This window comes from Vipera ursinii, assembly GCF_947247035.1.
Source record: "Vipera ursinii genome assembly, chromosome: 1".
NCBI lineage: Eukaryota > Metazoa > Chordata > Lepidosauria > Squamata > Viperidae > Vipera > Vipera ursinii.
In genome coordinates this window covers 185034916-185049897 of record NC_139512.1, presented here as the reverse complement: position 1 = coordinate 185049897, position 14982 = coordinate 185034916, and positions in this window count along the sequence as shown.

The following is a 14982-nucleotide window of genomic DNA, read 5'->3' as shown; positions in this document are numbered from 1 at the left end:
CTCCCCGAAGTCCAAAAAACCATGAGTTTTGCAGATCTGATGTCTCCTTGCGGAGATAGCCCATGTTATATCTTGCATTTGTTAGGAAAAACTGCTTTTAGCAAGAAAAGTGCCCTTTGCAGATAGAGCTCAAATTCGAAAAACAAGCACATATTCATGTTCCCCCGGCTCACCGAAGTCCAAAAAACCATGAGTTTTGCAGATCTGATGTCTCCTTGCGGAGATAGCCCATGTTATATCTTGCATTTGTTAGGAAAAACTGCTTTTAGCAAGAAAAGTGCCCTTTGCAGATAGAGCTCAAATTCGAAAAACAAACACATATTCATGTTCCCCCGGCTCACCGAAGTCCAAAAAACCATGAGTTTTGCAGATCTGATGTCTCCTTGCGGAGATAGCCCATGTTATATCTTGCATTTGTTAGGAAAAACTGCTTTTAGCAAGAAAAGTGCCCTTTGCAGATAGAGCTCAAATTCGAAAAACAAACACATATTCATGTTCCCCCGGCTCACCGAAGTCCAAAAAACCATGAGTTTTGCAGATCTGATGTCTCCTTGCGGAGATAGCCCATGTTATATCTTGCATTTGTTAGGAAAAACTGCTTTTAGCAAGAAAAGTGCCCTTTGCAGATAGAGCTCAAATTCGAAAAACAAACACATATTCATGTTCCCCCGGCTCACCGAAGTCCAAAAAACCATGAGTTTTGCAGATCTGATGTCTCCTTGCGGAGATAGCCCATGTTATATCTTGCATTTGTTAGGAAAAACTGCTTTTAGCAAGAAAAGTGCCCTTTGCAGATAGAGCTTAAATAAGAAAAACAAGCACATATTCATGTTCCCCATCCTCCCCGAAGACCAAAAAACCATGCGTTTTGCAGTTCTGATGTCTCCTTGCGGAGATAGCCCATGTTATATCTTGCATTTGTTAGGAAAAACTGCTTTTAGCAAGAAAAGTGCCCTTTGCAGATAGAGCTCAAATTCGAAAAACAAACACATATTCATGTTCCCCCGGCTCACCGAAGTCCAAAAAACCATAGGTTTGCAGATCTGATGTCTCCTTGCGGAGATAGCCAATGTTATATCTTGCATTTGTTAGGAAAAACTGCTTTTAGCAAGAAAAGTGCCCTTTGCAGATAGAACTCAAATTCGAAAAACAAACACATATTCATTTTCCCCCGGCTCACCGAAGTCCAAAAAACCATGAGTTTTGCAGATCAGATGTCTCCTTGCGGAGATAGCCCATGTTATATCTTGCATTTGTTAGGAAAAACTGCTTTTAGCAAGAAAAGTGCCCTTTGGAGATAGAGCTCAAATTCGAAAAAGAAACACATATTCATGTTCCCCCGGCTCACCGAAGTCCAAAAAACCATGAGTTTTGCAGATCTGATGTCTCCTTGCGGAGATAGCCCATGTTATATCTTGCATTTGTTAGGAAAAACTGCTTTTAGCAAGAAAAGTGCCCTTTGCAGATAGAGCTCAAATTCGAAAAACAAATTCCCCCGGCTCACCGAAGTCCAAAAAACCATGGTTTTGCAGATCTGATGTCTCCTTTGCGGAGATAGCCCATGTTATATCTTGCATTTGTTAGGAAAAACTGCTTTTAGCAAGAAAAGTGCCCTTTGCAGATAGAGCTCAAATTCGAAAAACAAACACATATTCATGTTCCCCCAGCTCACCGAAGTCCAAAAAACCATGAGTTTTGCAGATCTGATGTCTCCTTGCGGAGATAGCCCATGTTATATCTTGCATTTGTTAGGAAAAACTGCTTTTAGCAAGAAAAGTGCCCTTTGCAGATAGAGCTCAAATTCGAAAAACAAACACATATTCATGTTCCCCCGGCTCACCGAAGTCCAAAAAACCATGAGTTTTGCAGATCTGATGTCTCCTTGCGGAGATAGCCCATGTTATATCTTGCATTTGTTAGGAAAAACTGCTTTTAGCAAGAAAAGTGCCCTTTGCAGATAGAGCTCAAATTCGAAAAACAAGCACATATTCATGTTCCCCCGGCTCACCGAAGTCCAAAAAACCATGAGTTTTGCAGATCTGATGTCTCCTTGCGGAGATAGCCCATGTTATATCTTGCATTTGTTAGGAAAAACTGCTTTTAGCAAGAAAAGTGCCCTTTGCAGATAGAGCTCAAATTCGAAAAACAAACACATATTCATGTTCCCCCGGCTCACCGAAGTCCAAAAAACCATGAGTTTTGCAGATCTGATGTCTCCTTGCGGAGATAGCCCATGTTATATCTTGCATTTGTTAGGAAAAACTGCTTTTAGCAAGAAAAGTGCCCTTTGCAGATAGAGCTCAAATTCGAAAAACAAACACATATTCATGTTCCCCCGGCTCACCGAAGTCCAAAAAACCATGAGTTTTGCAGATCTGATGTCTCCTTGCGGAGATAGCCCATGTTATATCTTGCATTTGTTAGGAAAAACTGCTTTTAGCAAGAAAAGTGCCCTTTGCAGATAGAGCTCAAATTCGAAAAACAAACACATATTCATGTTCCCCCGGCTCACCGAAGTCCAAAAAACCATGAGTTTTGCAGATCTGATGTCTCCTTGCGGAGATAGCCCATGTTATATCTTGCATTTGTTAGGAAAAACTGCTTTTAGCAAGAAAAGTGCCCTTTGCAGATAGAGCTTAAATAAGAAAAACAAGCACATATTCATGTTCCCCATCCTCCCCGAAGACCAAAAAACCATGCGTTTTGCAGTTCTGATGTCTCCTTGCGGAGATAGCCCATGTTATATCTTGCATTTGTTAGGAAAAACTGCTTTTAGCAAGAAAAGTGCCCTTTGCAGATAGAGCTCAAATTCGAAAAACAAACACATATTCATGTTCCCCCGGCTCACCGAAGTCCAAAAAACCATAGGTTTGCAGATCTGATGTCTCCTTGCGGAGATAGCCAATGTTATATCTTGCATTTGTTAGGAAAAACTGCTTTTAGCAAGAAAAGTGCCCTTTGCAGATAGAACTCAAATTCGAAAAACAAACACATATTCATTTTCCCCCGGCTCACCGAAGTCCAAAAAACCATGAGTTTTGCAGATCAGATGTCTCCTTGCGGAGATAGCCCATGTTATATCTTGCATTTGTTAGGAAAAACTGCTTTTAGCAAGAAAAGTGCCCTTTGGAGATAGAGCTCAAATTCGAAAAAGAAACACATATTCATGTTCCCCCGGCTCACCGAAGTCCAAAAAACCATGAGTTTTGCAGATCTGATGTCTCCTTGCGGAGATAGCCCATGTTATATCTTGCATTTGTTAGGAAAAACTGCTTTTAGCAAGAAAAGTGCCCTTTGCAGATAGAGCTCAAATTCGAAAAACAAATTCCCCCGGCTCACCGAAGTCCAAAAAACCATGGTTTTGCAGATCTGATGTCTCCTTTGCGGAGATAGCCCATGTTATATCTTGCATTTGTTAGGAAAAACTGCTTTTAGCAAGAAAAGTGCCCTTTGCAGATAGAGCTCAAATTCGAAAAACAAACACATATTCATGTTCCCCCAGCTCACCGAAGTCCAAAAAACCATGAGTTTTGCAGATCTGATGTCTCCTTGCGGAGATAGCCCATGTTATATCTTGCATTTGTTAGGAAAAACTGCTTTTAGCAAGAAAAGTGCCCTTTGCAGATAGAGCTCAAATTCGAAAAACAAACACATATTCATGTTCCCCCGGCTCACCGAAGTCCAAAAAACCATGAGTTTTGCAGATCTGATGTCTCCTTGCGGAGATAGCCCATGTTATATCTTGCATTTGTTAGGAAAAACTGCTTTTAGCAAGAAAAGTGCCCTTTGCAGATAGAGCTCAAATTCGAAAAACAAACACATATTCATGTTCCCCCGGCTCACCGAAGTCCAAAAAACCATGAGTTTTGCAGATCTGATGTCTCCTTGCTGAGATAGCCCATGTTATATCTTGCATTTGTTAGGAAAAACTGCTTTTAGCAAGAAAAGTGCCCTTTGCAGATAGAGCTCAAATTCGAAAAACAAACACATATTCATGTTCCCCCGGCTCACCGAAGTCCAAAAAACCATGAGTTTTGCAGATCTGATGTCTCCTTGCGGAGATAGCCCATGTTATATCTTGCATTTGTTAGGAAAAACTGCTTTTAGCAAGAAAAGTGCCCTTTGCAGATAGAGCTCAAATTCGAAAAACAAGCACATATTCATGTTCCCCATCCTCCCCGAAGACCAAAAAACCATGCGTTTTGCAGTTCTGATGTCTCCTTGCGGAGATAGCCCATGTTATATCTTGCATTTGTTAGGAAAAACTGCTTTTAGCAAGAAAAGTGCCCTTTGCAGATAGAGCTCAAATTCGAAAAACAAACACATATTCATGTTCCCCCGGCTCACCGAAGTCCAAAAAACCATGAGTTTTGCAGATCTGATGTCTCCTTGCGGAGATAGCCCATGTTATATCTTGCATTTGTTAGGAAAAACTGCTTTTAGCAAGAAAAGTGCCCTTTGCAGATAGAGCTCAAATTCGAAAAACAAACACATATTCATGTTCCCCCGGCTCACCGAAGTCCAAAAAACCATGAGTTTTGCAGATCTGATGTCTCCTTGCTGAGATAGCCCATGTTATATCTTGCATTTGTTAGGAAAAACTGCTTTTAGCAAGAAAAGTGCCCTTTGCAGATAGAGCTCAAATTCGAAAAACAAGCACATATTCATGTTCCCCATCCTCCCCGAAGACCAAAAAACCATGCGTTTTGCAGTTCTGATGTCTCCTTGCGGAGATAGCCCATGTTATATCTTGCATTTGTTAGGAAAAACTGGTTTTAGCAAGAAAAGTGCCCTTTGCAGATAGAGCTTAAATAAGAAAAACAAGCACATATTCATGTTCCCCATCCTCCCCGAAGTCCAAAAAACCATGAGTTTTGCAGATCTGATGTCTCCTTGCGGAGATAGCCCATGTTATATCTTGCATTTGTTAGGAAAAACTGCTTTTAGCAAGAAAAGTGCCCTTTGCAGATAGAGCTCAAATTCGAAAAACAAGCACATATTCATGTTCCCCATCCTCCCCGAAGACCAAAAAACCATGCGTTTTGCAGTTCTGATGTCTCCTTGCGGAGATAGCCCATGTTATATCTTGCATTTGTTAGGAAAAACTGCTTTTAGCAAGAAAAGTGCCCTTTGCAGATAGAGCTTAAATAAGAAAAACAAGCACATATTCATGTTCCCCATCCTCCCCGAAGTCCAAAATACCATGAGTTTTGCAGATCTGATGTCTCCTTGCGGAGATAGCCCATGTTATATCTTGCATTTGTTAGGAAAAACTGCTTTTAGCAAGAAAAGTGCCCTTTGCAGATAGAGCTCAAATTCGAAAAACAAGCACATATTCATGTTCCCCCGGCTCACCGAAGTCCAAAAAACCATGAGTTTTGCAGATCTGATGTCTCCTTGCGGAGATAGCCCATGTTATATCTTGCATTTGTTAGGAAAAACTGCTTTTAGCAAGAAAAGTGCCCTTTGCAGATAGAGCTCAAATTCGAAAAACAAATTCCCCCGGCTCACCGAAGTCCAAAAAACCATGGTTTTGCAGATCTGATGTCTCCTTTGCGGAGATAGCCCATGTTATATCTTGCATTTGTTAGGAAAAACTGCTTTTAGCAAGAAAAGTGCCCTTTGCAGATAGAGCTCAAATTCGAAAAACAAACACATATTCATGTTCCCCCAGCTCACCGAAGTCCAAAAAACCATGAGTTTTGCAGATCTGATGTCTCCTTGCGGAGATAGCCCATGTTATATCTTGCATTTGTTAGGAAAAACTGCTTTTAGCAAGAAAAGTGCCCTTTGCAGATAGAGCTCAAATTCGAAAAACAAACACATATTCATGTTCCCCCGGCTCACCGAAGTCCAAAAAACCATGAGTTTTGCAGATCTGATGTCTCCTTGCGGAGATAGCCCATGTTATATCTTGCATTTGTTAGGAAAAACTGCTTTTAGCAAGAAAAGTGCCCTTTGCAGATAGAGCTCAAATTCGAAAAACAAACACATATTCATGTTCCCCCGGCTCACCGAAGTCCAAAAAACCATGAGTTTTGCAGATCTGATGTCTCCTTGCGGAGATAGCCCATGTTATATCTTGCATTTGTTAGGAAAAACTGCTTTTAGCAAGAAAAGTGCCCTTTGCAGATAGAGCTCAAATTCGAAAAACAAACACATATTCATGTTCCCCCGGCTCACCGAAGTCCAAAAAACCATGAGTTTTGCAGATCTGATGTCTCCTTGCTGAGATAGCCCATGTTATATCTTGCATTTGTTAGGAAAAACTGCTTTTAGCAAGAAAAGTGCCCTTTGCAGATAGAGCTCAAATTCGAAAAACAAGCACATATTCATGTTCCCCATCCTCCCCGAAGACCAAAAAACCATGCGTTTTGCAGTTCTGATGTCTCCTTGCGGAGATAGCCCATGTTATATCTTGCATTTGTTAGGAAAAACTGCTTTTAGCAAGAAAAGTGCCCTTTGCAGATAGAGCTCAAATTCGAAAAACAAACACATATTCATCTTCCCCCGGCTCACCGAAGTCCAAAAAACCATGAGTTTTGCAGATCTGATGTCTCCTTGCGGAGATAGCCCATGTTATATCTTGCATTTGTTAGGAAAAACTGCTTTTAGCAAGAAAAGTGCCCTTTGCAGATAGAGCTCAAATTCGAAAAACAAACACATATTCATGTTCCCCCGGCTCACCGAAGTCCAAAAAACCATGAGTTTTGCAGATCTGATGTCTCCTTGCTGAGATAGCCCATGTTATATCTTGCATTTGTTAGGAAAAACTGCTTTTAGCAAGAAAAGTGCCCTTTGCAGATAGAGCTCAAATTCGAAAAACAAGCACATATTCATGTTCCCCATCCTCCCCGAAGACCAAAAAACCATGCGTTTTGCAGTTCTGATGTCTCCTTGCGGAGATAGCCCATGTTATATCTTGCATTTGTTAGGAAAAACTGCTTTTAGCAAGAAAAGTGCCCTTTGCAGATAGAGCTAAAATAAGAAAAACAAGCACATATTCATGTTCCCCATCCTCCCCGAAGTCCAAAATACCATGAGTTTTGCAGATCTGATGTCTCCTTGCGGAGATAGCCCATGTTATATCTTGCATTTGTTAGGAAAAACTGCTTTTAGCAAGAAAAGTGCCCTTTGCAGATAGAGCTCAAATTCGAAAAACAAACACATATTCATCTTCCCCCGGCTCACCGAAGTCCAAAAAACCATGAGTTTTGCAGATCTGATGTCTCCTTGCGGAGATAGCCCATGTTATATCTTGCATTTGTTAGGAAAAACTGCTTTTAGCAAGAAAAGTGCCCTTTGCAGATAGAGCTCAAATTCGAAAAACAAACACATATTCATGTTCCCCCGGCTCACCGAAGTCCAAAAAACCATGAGTTTTGCAGATCTGATGTCTCCTTGCTGAGATAGCCCATGTTATATCTTGCATTTGTTAGGAAAAACTGCTTTTAGCAAGAAAAGTGCCCTTTGCAGATAGAGCTCAAATTCGAAAAACAAGCACATATTCATGTTCCCCATCCTCCCCGAAGACCAAAAAACCATGCGTTTTGCAGTTCTGATGTCTCCTTGCGGAGATAGCCCATGTTATATCTTGCATTTGTTAGGAAAAACTGCTTTTAGCAAGAAAAGTGCCCTTTGCAGATAGAGCTTAAATAAGAAAAACAAGCACATATTCATGTTCCCCATCCTCCCCGAAGTCCAAAATACCATGAGTTTTGCAGATCTGATGTCTCCTTGCGGAGATAGCCCATGTTATATCTTGCATTTGTTAGGAAAAACTGCTTTTAGCAAGAAAAGTGCCCTTTGCAGATAGAGCTCAAATTCGAAAAACAAGCACATATTCATGTTCCCCCGGCTCACCGAAGTCCAAAAAACCATGAGTTTTGCAGATCTGATGTCTCCTTGCGGAGATAGCCCATGTTATATCTTGCATTTGTTAGGAAAAACTGCTTTTAGCAAGAAAAGTGCCCTTTGCAGATAGAGCTCAAATTCGAAAAACAAATTCCCCCGGCTCACCGAAGTCCAAAAAACCATGGTTTTGCAGATCTGATGTCTCGTTTGCGGAGATAGCCCATGTTATATCTTGCATTTGTTAGGAAAAACTGCTTTTAGCAAGAAAAGTGCCCTTTGCAGATAGAGCTCAAATTCGAAAAACAAACACATATTCATGTTCCCCCAGCTCACCGAAGTCCAAAAAACCATGAGTTTTGCAGATCTGATGTCTCCTTGCGGAGATAGCCCATGTTATATCTTGCATTTGTTAGGAAAAACTGCTTTTAGCAAGAAAAGTGCCCTTTGCAGATAGAGCTCAAATTCGAAAAACAAACACATATTCATGTTCCCCCGGCTCACCGAAGTCCAAAAAACCATGAGTTTTGCAGATCTGATGTCTCCTTGCGGAGATAGCCCATGTTATATCTTGCATTTGTTAGGAAAAACTGCTTTTAGCAAGAAAAGTGCCCTTTGCAGATAGAGCTCAAATTCGAAAAACAAACACATATTCATGTTCCCCCGGCTCACCGAAGTCCAAAAAACCATGAGTTTTGCAGATCTGATGTCTCCTTGCGGAGATAGCCCATGTTATATCTTGCATTTGTTAGGAAAAACTGCTTTTAGCAAGAAAAGTGCCCTTTGCAGATAGAGCTCAAATTCGAAAAACAAACACATATTCATGTTCCCCCGGCTCACCGAAGTCCAAAAAACCATGAGTTTTGCAGATCTGATGTCTCCTTGCTGAGATAGCCCATGTTATATCTTGCATTTGTTAGGAAAAACTGCTTTTAGCAAGAAAAGTGCCCTTTGCAGATAGAGCTCAAATTCGAAAAACAAGCACATATTCATGTTCCCCATCCTCCCCGAAGACCAAAAAACCATGCGTTTTGCAGTTCTGATGTCTCCTTGCGGAGATAGCCCATGTTATATCTTGCATTTGTTAGGAAAAACTGCTTTTAGCAAGAAAAGTGCCCTTTGCAGATAGAGCTCAAATTCGAAAAACAAACACATATTCATGTTCCCCCGGCTCACCGAAGTCCAAAAAACCATGAGTTTTGCAGATCTGATGTCTCCTTGCGGAGATAGCCCATGTTATATCTTGCATTTGTTAGGAAAAACTGCTTTTAGCAAGAAAAGTGCCCTTTGGAGATAGAGCTCAAATTCGAAAAACAAACACATATTCATGTTCCCCCGGCTCACCGAAGTCCAAAAAACCATGAGTTTTGCAGATCTGATGTCTCCTTGCTGAGATAGCCCATGTTATATCTTGCATTTGTTAGGAAAAACTGCTTTTAGCAAGAAAAGTGCCCTTTGCAGATAGAGCTCAAATTCGAAAAACAAGCACATATTCATGTTCCCCATCCTCCCCGAAGACCAAAAAACCATGCGTTTTGCAGTTCTGATGTCTCCTTGCGGAGATAGCCCATGTTATATCTTGCATTTGTTAGGAAAAACTGCTTTTAGCAAGAAAAGTGCCCTTTGCAGATAGAGCTTAAATAAGAAAAACAAGCACATATTCATGTTCCCCATCCTCCCCGAAGTCCAAAAACCCATGAGTTTTGCAGATCTGATGTCTCCTTGCGGAGATAGCCCATGTTATATCTTGCATTTGTTAGGAAAAACTGCTTTTAGCAAGAAAAGTGCCCTTTGCAGATAGAGCTCAAATTCGAAAAACAAGCACATATTCATGTTCCCCCGGCTCACCGAAGTCCAAAAAACCATGAGTTTTGCAGATCTGATGTCTCCTTGCGGAGATAGCCCATGTTATATCTAGCATTTGTTAGGAAAAACTGCTTTTAGCAAGAAAAGTGCCCTTTGCAAATAGAGCTCAAATTCGAAAAACAAACACATATTCATGTTCCCCCGGCTCACCGAAGTCCATAAAACCATGAGTTTTGCAGATCTGATGTCTCCTTGCGGAGATAGCCCATGTTATATCTTGCATTTGTTAGGAAAAACTGCTTTTAGCAAGAAAAGTGCCCTTTGCAGATAGAGCTCAAATTCGAAAAACAAGCACATATTCATGTTCCCCATCCTCCCCGAAGACCAAAAAACCATGCGTTTTGCAGATCTGATGTCTCCTTGCGGAGATAGCCCATGTTATATCTTGCATTTGTTAGGAAAAACTGCTTTTAGCAAGAAAAGTGCCCTTTGCAGATAGAGCTCAAATTCGAAAAACAAACACATATTCATGTTCCCCCGGCTCACCGAAGTCCAAAAAACCATGAGTTTTGCAGATCTGATGTCTCCTTGCGGAGATAGCCCATGTTATATCTTGCATTTGTTAGGAAAAACTGCTTTTAGCAAGAAAAGTGCCCTTTGCAGATAGAGCTTAAATAAGAAAAAGAAGCACATATTCATGTTCCCCATCCTCCCCGAAGACCAAAAAACCATGCGTTTTGCAGTTCTGATGTCTCCTTGCGGAGATAGCCCATGTTATATCTTGCATTTGTTAGGAAAAACTGCTTTTAGCAAGAAAAGTGCCCTTTGCAGATAGAGCTTAAATAAGAAAAACAAGCACATATTCATGTTCCCCATCCTCCCCGAAGTCCAAAAAACCATGAGTTTTGCAGATCTGATGTCTCCTTGCGGAGATAGCCCATGTTATATCTTGCATTTGTTAGGAAAAACTGCTTTTAGCAAGAAAAGTGCCCTTTGCAGATAGAGCTCAAATTCGAAAAACAAGCACATATTCATGTTCCCCCGGCTCACCGAAGTCCAAAAAACCATGAGTTTTGCAGATCTGATGTCTCCTTGCGGAGATAGCCCATGTTATATCTTGCATTTGTTAGGAAAAACTGCTTTTAGCAAGAAAAGTGCCCTTTGCAGATAGAGCTCAAATTCGAAAAACAAACACATATTCATGTTCCCCCGGCTCACCGAAGTCCAAAAAACCATGAGTTTTGCAGATCTGATGTCTCCTTGCGGAGATAGCCCATGTTATATCTTGCATTTGTTAGGAAAAACTGCTTTTAGCAAGAAAAGTGCCCTTTGCAGATAGAGCTCAAATTCGAAAAACAAACACATATTCATGTTCCCCCGGCTCACCGAAGTCCAAAAAACCATGAGTTTTGCAGATCTGATGTCTCCTTGCGGAGATAGCCCATGTTATATCTTGCATTTGTTAGGAAAAACTGCTTTTAGCAAGAAAAGTGCCCTTTGCAGATAGAGCTTAAATAAGAAAAACAAGCACATATTCATGTTCCCCATCCTCCCCGAAGACCAAAAAACCATGCGTTTTGCAGTTCTGATGTCTCCTTGCGGAGATAGCCCATGTTATATCTTGCATTTGTTAGGAAAAACTGCTTTTAGCAAGAAAAGTGCCCTTTGCAGATAGAGCTCAAATTCGAAAAACAAACACATATTCATGTTCCCCCGGCTCACCGAAGTCCAAAAACCCATGAGTTTTGCAGATCTGATGTCTCCTTGCGGAGATAGCCCATGTTATATCTTGCATTTGTTAGGAAAAACTGCTTTTAGCAAGAAAAGTGCCCTTTGCAGATAGAGCTCAAATTCGAAAAACAAACACATATTCATGTTCCCCCGCCTCACCGAAGTCCAAAAAACCATAAGTTTTGCAGATCTGATGTCTCCTTGCGGAGATAGCCCATGTTATATCTTGCATTTGTTAGCAAAAACTGCTTTTAGCAAGAAAAGTGCCCTTTGCAGATAGAGCTCAAATTCGAAAAACAAACACATATTCATGTTCCCCCGGCTCACCGAAGTCCAAAAAACCATGAGTTTTGCAGATCTGATGTCTCCTTGCGGAGATAGCCCATGTTATATCTTGCATTTGTTAGGAAAAACTGCTTTTAGCAAGAAAAGTGCCCTTTGCAGATAGAGCTCAAATTCGAAAAACAAACACATATTCATGTTCCCCCGGCTCACCGAAGTCCAAAAAACCATGAGTTTTGCAGATCTGATGTCTCCTTGCGGAGATAGCCCATGTTATATCTTGCATTTGTTAGGAAAAACTGCTTTTAGCAAGAAAAGTGCCCTTTGCAGATAGAGCTCAAATTCGAAAAACAAACACATATTCATGTTCCCCCGGCTCACCGAAGTCCAAAAAACCATGAGTTTTGCAGATCTGATGTCTCCTTGCGGAGATAGCCCATGTTATATCTTGCATTTGTTAGGAAAAACTGCTTTTAGCAAGAAAAGTGCCCTTTGCAGATAGAGCTCAAATTCGAAAAACAAACACATATTCATGTTCCCCCGGCTCACCGAAGTCCAAAAAACCATGAGTTTTGCAGATCTGATGTCTCCTTGCGGAGATAGCCCATGTTATATCTTGCATTTGTTAGGAAAAACTGCTTTTAGCAAGAAAAGTGCCCTTTGCAGATAGAGCTTAAATAAGAAAAAGAAGCACATATTCATGTTCCCCATCCTCCCCGAAGACCAAAAAACCATGCGTTTTGCAGTTCTGATGTCTCCTTGCGGAGATAGCCCATGTTATATCTTGCATTTGTTAGGAAAAACTGCTTTTAGCAAGAAAAGTGCCCTTTGCAGATAGAGCTTAAATAAGAAAAACAAGCACATATTCATGTTCCCCATCCTCCCCGAAGTCCAAAAAACCATGAGTTTTGCAGATCTGATGTCTCCTTGCGGAGATAGCCCATGTTATATCTTGCATTTGTTAGGAAAAACTGCTTTTAGCAAGAAAAGTGCCCTTTGCAGATAGAGCTCAAATTCGAAAAACAAGCACATATTCATGTTCCCCCGGCTCACCGAAGTCCAAAAAACCATGAGTTTTGCAGATCTGATGTCTCCTTGCGGAGATAGCCCATGTTATATCTTGCATTTGTTAGGAAAAACTGCTTTTAGCAAGAAAAGTGCCCTTTGCAGATAGAGCTCAAATTCGAAAAACAAACACATATTCATGTTCCCCCGGCTCACCGAAGTCCAAAAAACCATGAGTTTTGCAGATCTGATGTCTCCTTGCGGAGATAGCCCATGTTATATCTTGCATTTGTTAGGAAAAACTGCTTTTAGCAAGAAAAGTGCCCTTTGCAGATAGAGCTCAAATTCGAAAAACAAACACATATTGATGTTCCCCCGGCTCACCGAAGTCCAAAAAACCATGAGTTTTGCAGATCTGATGTCTCCTTGCGGAGATAGCCCATGTTATATCTTGCATTTGTTAGGAAAAACTGCTTTTAGCAAGAAAAGTGCCCTTTGCAGATAGAGCTTAAATAAGAAAAACAAGCACATATTCATGTTCCCCATCCTCCCCGAAGACCAAAAAACCATGCGTTTTGCAGTTCTGATGTCTCCTTGCGGAGATAGCCCATGTTATATCTTGCATTTGTTAGGAAAAACTGCTTTTAGCAAGAAAAGTGCCCTTTGCAGATAGAGCTCAAATTCGAAAAACAAACACATATTCATGTTCCCCCGGCTCACCGAAGTCCAAAAAACCATGAGTTTTGCAGATCTGATGTCTCCTTGCGGAGATAGCCAATGTTATATCTTGCATTTGTTAGGAAAAACTGCTTTTAGCAAGAAAAGTGCCCTTTGCAGATAGAACTCAAATTCGAAAAACAAACACATATTCATTTTCCCCCGGCTCACCGAAGTCCAAAAAACCATGAGTTTTGCAGATCAGATGTCTCCTTGCGGAGATAGCCCATGTTATATCTTGCATTTGTTAGGAAAAACTGCTTTTAGCAAGAAAAGTGCCCTTTGCAGATAGAGCTCAAATTCGAAAAACAAACACATATTCATGTTCCCCCGGCTCACCGAAGTCCAAAAAACCATGAGTTTTGCAGATCTGATGTCTCCTTGCGGAGATAGCCCATGTTATATCTTGCATTTGTTAGGAAAAACTGCTTTTAGCAAGAAAAGTGCCCTTTGCAGATAGAGCTCAAATTCGAAAAACAAATTCCCCCGGCTCACCGAAGTCCAAAAAACCATGGTTTTGCAGATCTGATGTCTCCTTTGCGGAGATAGCCCATGTTATATCTTGCATTTGTTAGGAAAAACTGCTTTTAGCAAGAAAAGTGCCCTTTGCAGATAGAGCTCAAATTCGAAAAACAAACACATATTCATGTTCCCCCAGCTCACCGAAGTCCAAAAAACCATGAGTTTTGCAGATCTGATGTCTCCTTGCGGAGATAGCCCATGTTATATCTTGCATTTGTTAGGAAAAACTGCTTTTAGCAAGAAAAGTGCCCTTTGCAGATAGAGCTCAAATTCGAAAAACAAACACATATTCATGTTCCCCCGGCTCACCGAAGTCCAAAAAACCATGAGTTTTGCAGATCTGATGTCTCCTTGCGGAGATAGCCCATGTTATATCTTGCATTTGTTAGGAAAAACTGCTTTTAGCAAGAAAAGTGCCCTTTGCAGATAGAGCTCAAATTCGAAAAACAAGCACATATTCATGTTCCCCATCCTCCCCGAAGACCAAAAAACCATGCGTTTTGCAGTTCTGATGTCTCCTTGCGGAGATAGCCCATGTTATATCTTGCATTTGTTAGGAAAAACTGCTTTTAGCAAGAAAAGTGCCCTTTGCAGATAGAGCTCAAATTCGAAAAACAAACACATATTCATGTTCCCCCGGCTCACCGAAGTCCAAAAAACCATGAGTTTTGCAGATCTGATGTCTCCTTGCGGAGATAGCCCATGTTATATCTTGCATTTGTTAGGAAAAACTGCTTTTAGCAAGAAAAGTGCCCTTTGCAGATAGAGCTCAAATTCGAAAAACAAACACATATTCATGTTCCCCCGGCTCACCGAAGTCCAAAAAACCATGAGTTTTGCAGATCTGATGTCTCCTTGCTGAGATAGCCCATGTTATATCTTGCATTTGTTAGGAAAAACTGCTTTTAGCAAGAAAAGTGCCCTTTGCAGATAGAGCTCAAATTCGAAAAACAAGCACATATTCATGTTCCCCATCCTCCCCGAAGACCAAAAAACCATGCGTTTTGCAGTTCTGATGTCTCCTTGCGGAGATAGCCCATGTTATATCTTGCATTTGTTAGGAAAAAC